The sequence below is a fragment of the Perna viridis genome, chromosome 14 (assembly GCF_037379345.1).
Source record: "Perna viridis isolate PV_CMFRI_1.1 ecotype Kerala chromosome 14, ASM3737934v1, whole genome shotgun sequence".
Taxonomy (NCBI): Eukaryota; Metazoa; Mollusca; class Bivalvia; order Mytilida; family Mytilidae; genus Perna; species Perna viridis.
In genome coordinates, this window is record NC_142458.1 from 17958644 (window position 1) to 17971405 (window position 12762).

At 31.8% G+C, this 12762-nt stretch overlaps 1 long non-coding RNA gene across 1 annotated transcript; it reads right to left on the reverse strand.

Moving 5' to 3' along the window:
* Window positions 1–5817: 5817 nt before the first annotated feature.
* Window positions 5818–11228, reverse strand: LOC148598470 (uncharacterized). The gene is made up of 3 exons (XR_015918472.1): window positions 10628–11228; window positions 6548–6640; window positions 5818–6377 (listed from the first exon to the last, which is right to left on the reverse strand). It is a non-coding gene; the product is annotated as an uncharacterized LOC148598470 (long non-coding RNA).
* Between the last annotated feature and the right edge of the window lie 1534 nt (window positions 11229–12762).

The window sequence follows — 12762 nt, forward strand, 5'->3', positions numbered from 1 at the left end:
AAATGCCAAATTATGTTTGATATTTATATCGCCTAATGCGACAGTATCACAAAAATATCAAATAATTGAAAAATGGGCTTGCTAATATCCATAATGCGATGATATGATATTTGCTACATTTGTCATACTGTGAATGTACTTTTATTCGTGGGTATCATCTTTCATGGTTTAGGGAATAATAATTTGCAGATTCTTGAATTCGTTGATTTGACAACTTTATCTCAAAAACAAATTTTGTTGAAAACCAAATTTCGTGGTTAACTAAACCCACGAAAACAACGAAAATTGGTACTCCATGAACAATTATATTTAAGTCGTCATTCTATATTTACTCCCCCGGTAAATTCAAAAATATCAATCACAATCATTATATATATATCGCATACGTCGTAAAGCTGACCACTTGGTTCAAGGTCGTTCAAGATCAAGACTGAAAAATTGTACATACAATTGAAAAATTGTATACAGTTACGAGTACTAAAAACCTTAACCAAAACACCGAAATAGAAATCAAAATCCGGAATTCAGACGTTATATTATGTGTCACACAAATAATTAGGTCTCAGTGACTAGGGGGGATTTTAATTTTGTAAATGTGAAAACTTCGGTAAATAATCATGTAACTCAAGTCAGAAAAAGCTGACTGCTGGGATTGTGGATATCCTCGTCGACTTTTAGTCCAATAGCAGTGATATCAACCCTGTAGTTTCCAAATACAAACATACCAAAAATAATGGGAATTTCCGTTCAGAATAGAGATTTAATACTCTTTCATTTCAAAACAAATTAAATTTAATTGTCATACAGGTAAGAACAAAAGACTTAGGCGGTTAGAACGATTTTTAAAAAAAACACGAAAAGACTACTGTGAAAGTACTATTATTCGTGGGGATACCAATTTTTCGTGGTTTTCTTGGGTAGGCTTAACCACGAAATTTGGTTCCCAACGAGAAGGAGATTTTCATTGATGTGTCTACTGAAAACCTCAAAACCACCAATTCAAGAACCAGGTTAATTTTTTTTAGGGTTCAAATTTCTACGTGCCAATAATGGGCATGACTGAATGTGTATGCGCAGTAGATATGTTTTTTTTGCATGTTTAATTTAAATCAAAAGTCTCAGGTTAAATTAGCATATCCAGTTTGGGAACTTTTTATTGTGTTACAAAAGTGTTCGATACGTTAAAAAATCTCATGTAACGTACCTTTTGTTGAACAAATTTAGACAGTGAAAGATTTGTAAAAGAAAATTAAATGGATGTGTTTTTATTTCGATGATTCGTTAGTTTGAGATACGGATTCGACAGTCGGAGAACAATAACATATTCACTATTTCAAAGTCAAGTCAAAAGCTTATATAAAGTCGATACATACAAAACATCGACAATTTGAATGTGTTATGGGAAAAGTAACAGTAACTTTCATCCAAAACCAGTCTGTATTGTACAAATAATATTTTTTTTTTAAAAACTTGAATCAGTGGCATTGTCTCTAACAATTAGTTTTTCCATTTTGAAGATAGTTTTGTTACAAAATGTGACTGGAAATTCTGAGTAGGAGTGATATAAAAAAACGTAATACATAAATGCGCATGCAATATATGCTTGAACTTTGTGAACAAAAATTAGAATAATTGTTTTATAATGGTAGATAATTCAAAGGAATTCAAATCTAACGAGAATCGATATGGTGAATATGTCAGAGACAACAACCAAAATGTCAGCTTAAGGTCAGCCATGGGTCTTCAATGCATGACGATAAACCATCATGTGACAGGGCAGAGTGCAACTGGTCCCAAAACAACATTATACACAGGTACATAGAAAAAGATGCCCCCATATACTCCAACAACATAAAAAAACTCAAAGTGAAAACGAAACAAGACATACAGAGGCAACAAAGTCCGGACTTTGGAGAGGCGCAAAAATGCGACGGGGTTAAAATACTTTGGCTTGATCACAATTCTCACCCTCCCCAATTCAAATACACCTAAAAATCAGTTTAAAAGTCCTAAGACCCATAAGCTTATCAAAACAGAAATAAAGAAACTGATTAAACAAAGGACTACGAGCAGTTAACAGGCATACTAATTCCTGACCAGTTTAAACTACAAAATGTTATGCCGTCATCGTAATAATGGAATATATTAAACACGTTCGTTCTCGATCATATTTCGTCCGGAATTTTTACCGATAAAAGCACTCAAAACGGGAAACCAATTTGTATTCAGATTGCTACTTCCGTGTACATCAATATGATTAACATTAAAAATATAGTAATGTTTTTACATTTCTTCCTTGTTTTTTTCAGCATACGCAGTTTACGTTATAAGATTGTAGTCGTTATTTAATAAACGTGTGAATTGGATAAAATTTACAAAGTCAGGTTTTTCAGACTAACAAGCTTTATCAAATTACCTGATATCAATACATACCGTTGAATAACTTCAAACTATTGACAATAGGATAAGCATAATTTTGAATGTAAGAAATACGGTACTCCTCCACATTGCGATTGCTTTTTTACTGCCCCAGTAAGCAAAATTGTAACTAAATCAATGCCATTACCGAAATAAACATGGCATATGCTCCCAAAGGAATCGCAAATCAAGGAATAATTTTTCTGACATTTGTCTATATTTTTGCACTTATATGTCGCGGCACCGTCACTAATATGATTGAAATATATTTTTTTTCGTTGGCAGCTATAACATTGTTTTCATTCATGCCAGACAAGGGTATTTAGTCGTCCTAGTTTTTTTTCTATACTATGCTATGTCCGAATTGAAATTAAATTTAAAAAAAAGATTGAAAAAAGAAGTTATAACCTAAGAATCATATTTTTAATTAACCTTATAGTGTGTGTGTGTGTGTGTGTGTGTTTACGTAACGTTAATCTGTGTAACTTTTTATGTGATTTTTATGATATGTCTTCTTTTAGATATTATAGATATATTTTATAACATAAATAAAAAAAAAGGAGGCGCTGAATGGTACCAACATAATCTTACAGTTTAGATTAACAAAATCTGTACAAAACCAATAATGATGTCTTTTTATTTTATTAAAAAAAATCAATTTGAAAATCCCTCTGAAGAATATAGTTTAATGAGGAGGTAGTCCTGGGCAATTTCATCAAAGCGTTTCAAGAATTCGTTTGAAACGGAATGAAAACACTCAAAATTACTAGATCTATATAAAATGGTTTACATCAGCGTCCCAATAATATTTATGAATTATGCCATTATGCCCCTAGGTCTACCTCCTTATGGGATAGTTTGTTTTTCTAATATTGGGATTTGAAGTCCAATAAAATTTTTGTACTTACTTGAGTATCAGGCTGAGTATCGCCACTTTGCCAAGTCAAAAGTTACCCGATTTTACACGAAAACGCACATTTGAACTTAGAATAAAAATAAAGACAATCATTGCAAATTTACAGTTCATACATGCAACAAAACAGCTTTTATCCCAATGTGTACCTTTTATTGAATTGAAAACAAAACCTATTTGAAAAATATGATTAAAGTTCGTGAACTGTTATAGCTTTCCGTACTTTTAGGTATACTGGAACTCTTTCTTTATTTATATATGCTCTTCAAAAACCCTTTTTTCTCGAAAGGTAAATGTCTACCTAAAAAATAACTTATATTTGATCTTTTTTAACGCACTTTTTATAAATAGAAAAAACTGACACACTTTCGTCTGCTTCATACCTAGAACTTAACCTGCACACTTACTTACTTAGGAGACTGTCAAAAAAGCTTTTATGAGAGGGACATGTTCAGCAGTTGTTGCTATTATCACTACAAATTTGTTATGGTCGTCACCACAATTCGATTGAGCAACATAAGGTTTCCATCTCACAGATAGGACGAATTATCTTCAGTTAAATTTCGTATTTTACCAGATTAACGACCTACCGAACTTTAAGCTCATTGGATTTATCTAATTGCAATATGAGCTCATATCCTGAATTCATATCCGAATTTTGAGGGTAATTTCATATTGCAAGTTTATTTATTTATTTATTTATTTATTTTTTTGTATTCTGGCTTGTTTTCCTCACTATCTGTTTTTATTTGTAATTATATTTTATTTCGTTGTGTATGTTGATCGTCTCTATTTCTTTATTTCATGTTTGGGTCGTGTATGGATCCTGTTCTCACTGCTTTGTCTTCTGTTTTGACTTTCTATATTTTATATTTTCCCCCGACAATTTGTAACATAGAAAATAATAAGGTTTACATCCATTATTCAAAAAGGAAAATAATTTAAGGGTTAATTAACATTCTATTTAATAATGTCTTATATCGTATTTACATTTATCATTTACAATCTTTCTTTCCTAGTGTATATGATGGTTCTGATGTAATTAATATACATCTACAATACAAGTTTGCTTTCTATTTGCATCCTCTTGTTGACTACTTATAAATAAGAATTTTTACTTACTAGGTGTTTTAATATAACACGTATTTTGTCTTTTGTGTTTTTGTTGTTGATGATATGCGTGAACTAACCCTTATTTTCCACTTGACATCTGTTACCTATCCTTTTGCAAACACAAAATGTATATAAAACCCATAGAAAGCTTTTAAAGTTTGTATATGTAATTTTTAATGAGTGTTTGTGTGTGTATGTGTGTGTGTGTGTTGAGGGAACTTAAGAATTAATTATTATGACTTCATTGGTAAACTTTTGGATCTCTTGAACAAAATTTGGATAATTACCATAACTGTTTTCGATTCATTGTCAAAAACTACACAGCGTGGACGTACCTTCTTATTTACAGTCTACTTTTTATAGTTTTCAACTTCATAAAAAAACACGCCCAGTTTAATCCCCAAAGTCGTCACATTAACTCGCTCCATATAAAAGTTCGCCAATATCGTAACAAAGATAATTCTGTTACCACACGAGTGGGATTATTACGTTTGCAATTGTCGCCTATATTTATTTCAAAATGCATTTCAATTATTAAAATAATACTCTTTTGCATTCGGCATTGTTGTTCTTTTTTGTTCCCTTTCTTTGCTTTAAGTACACTGTATTTTTTTCTCGTTAATATTTAATTTGTTTGCTTATCATTATTTGTTTTGTGTCACATTTGATAACGATTCTTGTATGTGGAAATATATTTATAGATCCTCCTATCAGAGCCTTAGAACCTAACACATGGGTAGATCGAGATCCGAATATTAATACATAAAATACTTATTTTCAAGAAAATCAAAATAGAAAACATAATCCAGCACCAGGAAGTTCTGCCTAGTGCAATACAAGAAATAATCGTTAATAAATTTGACTTTGGTAATTCTGCAAATTTTGACAAATCAACTTTGCTATAGTTCAAGTTACTGGACTCGATATAACGTTGACAAAGTAATGCACTAATACAGTGGCGAATTCGGTTAAAAAGTATCCAAAAAGTACGTCATGTTTTTTGAGATACGACTGTACAGCATATGAGAAGGGAAATGTGATGCACAGTGCTTGACAAATGTTTAACACTTTTTTGGGTGGGGGATGACTGGTGGCGTAATGGTAAGTGTAATTGACCTCGGCAGCGAGTCGGTTGTTGTGGTATGTGAATGTGATAGTGTCTCGTACAAATTAAACACCATTATTTTCAATGTGAAATCGAAAAAGATGTTCTGCTTCTCTAATTTACAGTAAAAAAATTACATGTATTGTAGCAGATATAACCGCAAACAACATCTCTTAAACCGTATAGTAGTAGTATATAATTGATGAAATTTATAGCGTAATAAGCTCTCTACTTCAAGTTACTATTAGTTCAACAAAAACAAAATAGAGTGATTGAAAACATTTATTTTTCCATGATTGATTTTTGAAGTATAATTGTTTTACATTAACTACACCTGCAGACATTGTTAAATCCACGTGAACAGTACATATTTTCATCACTTTTCTTTGTTGACACAGATGTAAAAAATAGGTCACTGTCTTAAAATAAATAGTTTTAGCAATAATACATCAGCGTCAAGCCTCAATACCCAAGAGACAAAGACCAAAAGACCAGAATCAACAATCAGCATTAAATAAAAACCGCAACGACAACTACAATAGATCGAGCAATTATAAAGGAAGGTTAAAAGAAACAAGTCTTATGATACGGGGAACCAGTTCTGTAAGCAACCTGTGGTGTTGTAGAAACATTCGCTTGGTTGTTAATACTTTTGAGTTGAAAAAAAGATGGCAAAATATGTTTTCGTGTCGATTAAATATGCTAAAATACGCATTTTTTAACAGATGAATTGTTATTCATTTTAAAAAAAACTCATCTTCCAGGTCTATTGTCCGAAACCCAAAACCTCTTTGTCTCGTCATGTGGAAAAGGTAATTCGTTTGATTCCTAAAAACAAAACAAAAAAAGTCGCAGAAATAATTATCTAGAAATCACTATAAATGCATATATTTTTGTTAGAACAAAAATCATTTTAATCTGTTTAATTTTTAAAATATGGATAAACTCAATTCCAACAACCACTTAAAAATGATTCCAGAGAAGCTTTAATTTAGTACCTGCATCAACTGAAGAGGAGCTGGACCTCTTACATCTTCAAAATATCGATAATTCTCTGGAAGGAATTCTTGTCCATGATGATGGAGGTAATGCTGAAATAAATGTACATTTCTACATTAAATATTAATTTTCTTAAAGCACTTGAAAATGTGTTTCTCGTGGCTGAAAGTTATAACGGCGAGATTGCTCTTTGAAAAATCAATATATATCCAATACACAAGAATTAAGGCCGTGAGCAGAAACAGCATTGTTATTTAAGCTATTTTTGCCAGTTTGAAGTTAATAAATCGTCAAAAAGTTGTATTCTTTTTGTATGTTTCAGTATTGAAAGAGCACTTCAAATATTTAGAAACATAGGAAGTTATGTGAAATCAGCTTATATGAATATCTATAATTGTAAATTGGCCATCACAAAAGCATGCTGTCTGATCCTGAAGACTTCTGTAGATATTCAAATTAAAAAAAGTGACAAAGCTTTATTGATTAAGCCTGACCACATTGATTTTTGTCTATATTAACACAAAATATTCAAATAGCTGTTCCATAATTCAAAACCGACACAATTAAATTATTTTTTATTTAATATTCAAAATGGGATACTAAAGTTCTGTTGAGATAGAATAATCAAGGGAATCAAGGTTATAGCGGTAATCAAAGAGTAATCAAGGGAACCAAGGTTATAGCGGTAATCAAAGAGTAATCAAGGGAACCAAGGTTATAGCGGTAATCAAAAGAATGTAATCCGGAGACAAAGACCAGACATGGAAAACAGACATACACAACAAAGACCATAAAGTAACTAAAATCATACATACAAAAGAACAAAAGCAAATGAGCAACTCTAACTCCACTAAAAACTGGGAGCATGGACCAGGTGGACCGGTAGGATAAGCGTCCTCTGATTTTCTAGAAACACCCGCAGAGTTGCTTATAAAAAGTCAAATCCGGGATAGACAAACGAGGAAAGGAAAACTATGACCCGTTGAATAAATCAATTTTCATGGTGCAGATGGATACACTATAACGATCCACGAGTTCATGACGACGACTATAAAACTTCTGAAGTGATGACTTCAATCTTGTTGCAACATATTACTGATCCAGAAGCCTATTTGTTAGTTCTATTGCGATACAAAGTCTACGTAGTTTCGGCAAGCTCTGGCATAACGTATGATTTGTGATATGAACACTCCATACGCAGGTGCTGAAGGGATGTTATCACATATGACAGGAAAGTTGACAATTCTGAATGAAAAGTCATCACGTTTGTCGTAAAGTTTGGTCAATAGTTTTCCTTTACCATCGATATCTAAGTGTAGGTCAAGATATAAGGCTGACTTCACAGTGTCTGTAGTATCCTTTATCTCAAGTTCTTTTGGGTAGATGCGATGTATCAAATCCCCGAAATTAGGATTGTTAAAAGATAATACGTCATCTATATAGCGGAAACTGAGATTGAAGGATCTAACCAAACGATATTCTTTCTTTCTGATCAGATCAGCTATAAAGTCAGCCTCATAAGAGTGAAGGAAAAGGTCTGCAGGTAAAGGAGCACAATTTGTTCCCATTGGAATGCCGACCGTTTGTTGAAAAACACGTCCACTACACTGGACAAATATGTTGTCGATTAAAAATTTTAGCATTTTGTAAACATCTTCCTCTGTATATTTGGAAGATAATTTTGACTTATTTCTTACAAAGTATGAAGAATCTCTACCAAGAACTATTTATTTGTATCTAGGTGTACCATCATTTTTTGAAAAACAACGATGTATAATATTTTTAATAACTGAGTATGGGGAATAGAAGTATACAGTGTTGAAAATTCCTAGGTTTTAATGCTATTATATTGTGATAATAGTCTTGAACTAATTGTTTCCAAAAGATCTTTCGAATTTTTTAGGATCCACATTGAATTAATACCACTACGGGAGTAACAAGTGTTGTGGTAGGACTGCAGACCCTCTTTGACAGTTGTGAGTATAGAAGTTAAAAGTTTTGAAAAAGGTTTGGTGGATTTTGCAGATCCAGCTATGAAACGTTGTTTGTATGGATTCTTGTGGAGTTTAGGGATCCAGTACATAGATGGCAAATCACAATCATCGTCCTTGGTAGAGAGACCAAAAGAGGATAGCAGATTTATGGTTTTCCACAATCCCTTCTTTGGAGAGGGTGGTAGCAGTATAGGTCTTATCATTTATCAAAAGAATGTTATCCAGGGACAAAGACTAGACATGGAAAACAGACAACAAAGAACATACGATAACCAAAATAATATGTACAAAGCAACAAAAGAGACTCCACTAAAACCTGGGAGCATGGACCAGGTGCACCAGTAGGGTAAGCGTCCTCTGCTTTTCTAGTACTAAACGTGTTTAAGTAACTAAAATCATACATACATAGTAACAAAAGCAAATGAGCAACTCGGACTCCACTCAAAACTTGGAGCATGGACCAGATGCACCGGTAGGGTAAGCGTCCTCTGCTTTTCTAGAAACACCCGCCGAATTGCTCATAAAAAATCAACTTCGGGTAGACAAACGTGGAAAAGAAAAGTATGACTTGTTGAATATTTCAGTTTTCATGGCGCAGATGGATACACAATAACGATGATAAAATCGTGCAAATATTTCTAAGACTTCGTTTTCAATAAAGAAAAAAAATCGGTTAAAATTCGAATTATCTTGAAAATGAATTTATAAGAATTTTATATTTTCGATATGAAATCCGAAAATGGTTCATCTCAAAGGGATGTTCGTGAGGTTAACGATCAAGCTCATAGTATGTAAAAAGTCAATTAAGGTGCATGACATACTAGTACATCAATCAAATCAAGACGTTTACATATAACATGAATACAGTAGAGATATTGGTCAAATTAGCAATTTTATACTACTATTCTATTTGAGCAACTAAAATGCATTGACAGTAATTGATAATATGCAATAAATGACAGTATATAAAACTTTGGTTCCCCCTACGTTCCTACTATTGCATGAAATACCTGTCTATCGTAGCGTCATTATTTGTGGTGGGAAAATTTAACGATTACGTCGTAGAAAATAAACTTGGTGTAAAAAATGGATTGCAGGATAGGGACAAAAACAGTATATTGACTAGAAATAAAAACGGTAAACGAATTCGGCATGAATAAAAACAGTTCGATAATCCCTTATTTGTCAGTGATAATGTATATTCCTTTTACTGAACAGTGACTATACATAATTCAAATTCTTGATCAGATTAATTTCCAATCCCAGAAAATTTACTTACTTTTAGATGAAAAAAGGTTATTGTTCAAATGGGATTAAATTATCGGGAGTTAACTAGGGAGAACAAAAATGATACAGAAAAAAATTAAACAAAACTTTTATTGTTATTGGCTTATCGATGGTAAACCATTTGTACAATAGAAAAAAGTAAAGTCTGTGACATATTTTAATTAACTTATAAATAAATACTAATATTGATTATCTCTCTTTAGAAAAACATATTTAGTATTAAACGTATTGTTACAAATTTTTCGTACTTTTGATGTGCCAACATTGTTTTATCTACTTTGTATTCCCTTTCTGTACTTTTGGTAATGCTACTTCTACTATATAGGTGTTTAAAATAGTAAAAACATTCAAGGAAACAAAAATGTCAATTCCTCGATATCCATCGATATCCAAATAAAATCGAATGCAAATTAATTGAAGGAAATCACAATACTACAAACGAAGGCAAAACAAAGAAATCAAACGATTTTCATTAAAATCAAACACATTAAACATAACAATTAAAAGAACAAAAACACAAAGAAAAAACACAAAGAACAAAAACACAAAGAAAAAACACAAAGAACAAAAACAATAACAAAAGTGATAAGGTATTAAGTAGCACTCCAGCTAAGAATCATGCAAAATGTGATACATGGTAGGAAAGCTTACATATTTGTATTTTTGATATTTTGTTTAAAATGCTTTAGTAAACAGAAATTAACATTTGGTTTTTCATATAACCCGTGCTCATAGAAATAAAAACACAAAGAGAAAAACAATAACAAAAGTGTTAAGGTATTAAATATATAATCTTACCACAGGATGTCCAGAAATTGTGTAAGAAGTCGCCACAAGTAAAAAACAGAACAAGTATTTGTCCATGGCTAAACCACCTCAATACAACCTTATATGACAAGTGCCACTTTTACACAACTCAACTTTTTTTGTAATAGAAAATTTTCTCCAGGGAGTCAGTAAACAGCTGCCATTATAAAGTCGACTTCGGCAACTGACATCGCTTATAAGTTAGTGAAATGATAAACATAATACCAATCAACAATCAAAACACATCAATAAGTGGATGATCCAGGGGTAGGGTTCCAGGGGTCGACTAGACATTTTCGTACAATGAGCAAATAATACGTCGGAATACCCTCTTTTCCCTGGAATCATCTGAACCCCTGTTTCTAATCTCTGGATCCACGTCAGGCTTTACAGTGTCCATTTCAATTACAAAGATATAGTTCTTTGTTTTCATTTTTCTATATCTCGGGATAGCTTAATATAACAACTAATTTTCAAATTGTTCTACTGCTTTCATTATATGATTGTTGATTGTGTCAATCATCAATACATCAACATTTTTAGATCATTTGATACAGCTTTTCTTTCGAAGACACAGTAAATTGATGAACAGCATTAATAATCGCTTTTGATCAACGTATTTCATTTCCACATACGAATCGTGCAGAGTTTCATAGTTCGAATTCGTCATATTCTTGAAATTCATTAAAGTTCTCATACAGTGTTTCTTCCACTGATAAAAATATTGTTATTCGTAAATCTTACGTTGACGATATGTTACCGAAAATATCTCTCATTAAATAGTTTCATAAAAAAAAAAAATCAATATTACAAGTGACCTTTTTTCACTGGTGAGATATAGAAATGAGCTTTAAAGCCCAGGCTATGGGGAATTGGGATTCTAATGGGGCGATTAGGAGAAGGGGAGTTGGAGTATAGTGCAATTTTGAAACCTACATGTGTCCCACCCCAGAACTGTAGTTTTTGTTAAGATTTACGATTCTAAATGACATATAATAAAAGTTGCGTAACATTTTAACTTTAAATTCATGTTCTGCTGTTTCTGTATAAATAAAACAAACTTACAAGTTTTTATCTTTTGGAAATGCTTATTTATTTCACATATATTTCAAATGCATCATGTTAACTCATGGTAGATAATAATTACATGTATTACATGAAACCTTTTTATTCGTCTTGAAAATTATAATACAAAATGTATTTTCACTAAGAGAAGTGTTTGGTAATATGTAATACTCTATATCCGAGTTCAAAAATTGACATAAATCATACAAGTATGTTCAATAACAATCATTTGTTAGTTTTTAGTGGAGTCCGAGTTGCTCATTTGCTTTTGTTACTTTGTATGTATGATTTTAGTTACTTCATGTTCTTTGTTGTGTATGTCTGTTTTCCATGTCTGGTCTTTGTCCCTGGATTACATTCTTTTGATTACCGCTATAACCTTGGTTCCCTTGATTACTCTTTTGTCCTGGAAAGGTTACGTTCTGTAGAAATATAAGTCAGAAAAATTTCAGTTTTTTTCATAACATAACAAGAACAGAAATTTGTTGACCCTAAATTTCCTTTTTACAGTATGAAAGTATGTTGAATAAGTATTCTTTTAATTCATATTTAAGAAATTCCATCATTTAAAATTACAGTCGAAAAAGTGGAAAACCCTACATTATCAAATTAAAAATCTTGTATTTTATATATATATATATATATATTTTAAAGTTGAGTTCAGTTATCTCGATATCAAGTTCAGCTTGAAATACTAAAAAAACATCTATCAAATATATATTGCAAATTTCGGCGTGCTGTACATGTGTTTCAAAGAGTAACCTCTCATCAGCAACAAATTCGTATGTATGTTCAAATAAGGACACTCGTCAGACAAAAAATATTAGGTATAATCTACTTAAAGAATAGAAGTTTTTTAATGAATAAATAAACCAAGTTCGACAACATTCTTTCTGTACTTTGATTTTAAAGCGTTCATATGAAGTAACAGAGGAATTAAGAGGATGTAGATGGAACACTAAGGCAATGGGTGGCACATGTTAAATTTAATTTATGAAAAATCATAATCAATTAGAGATCGAAACTCATGTTTTCTTCAGAATTGAATGTTTCATCAGCGT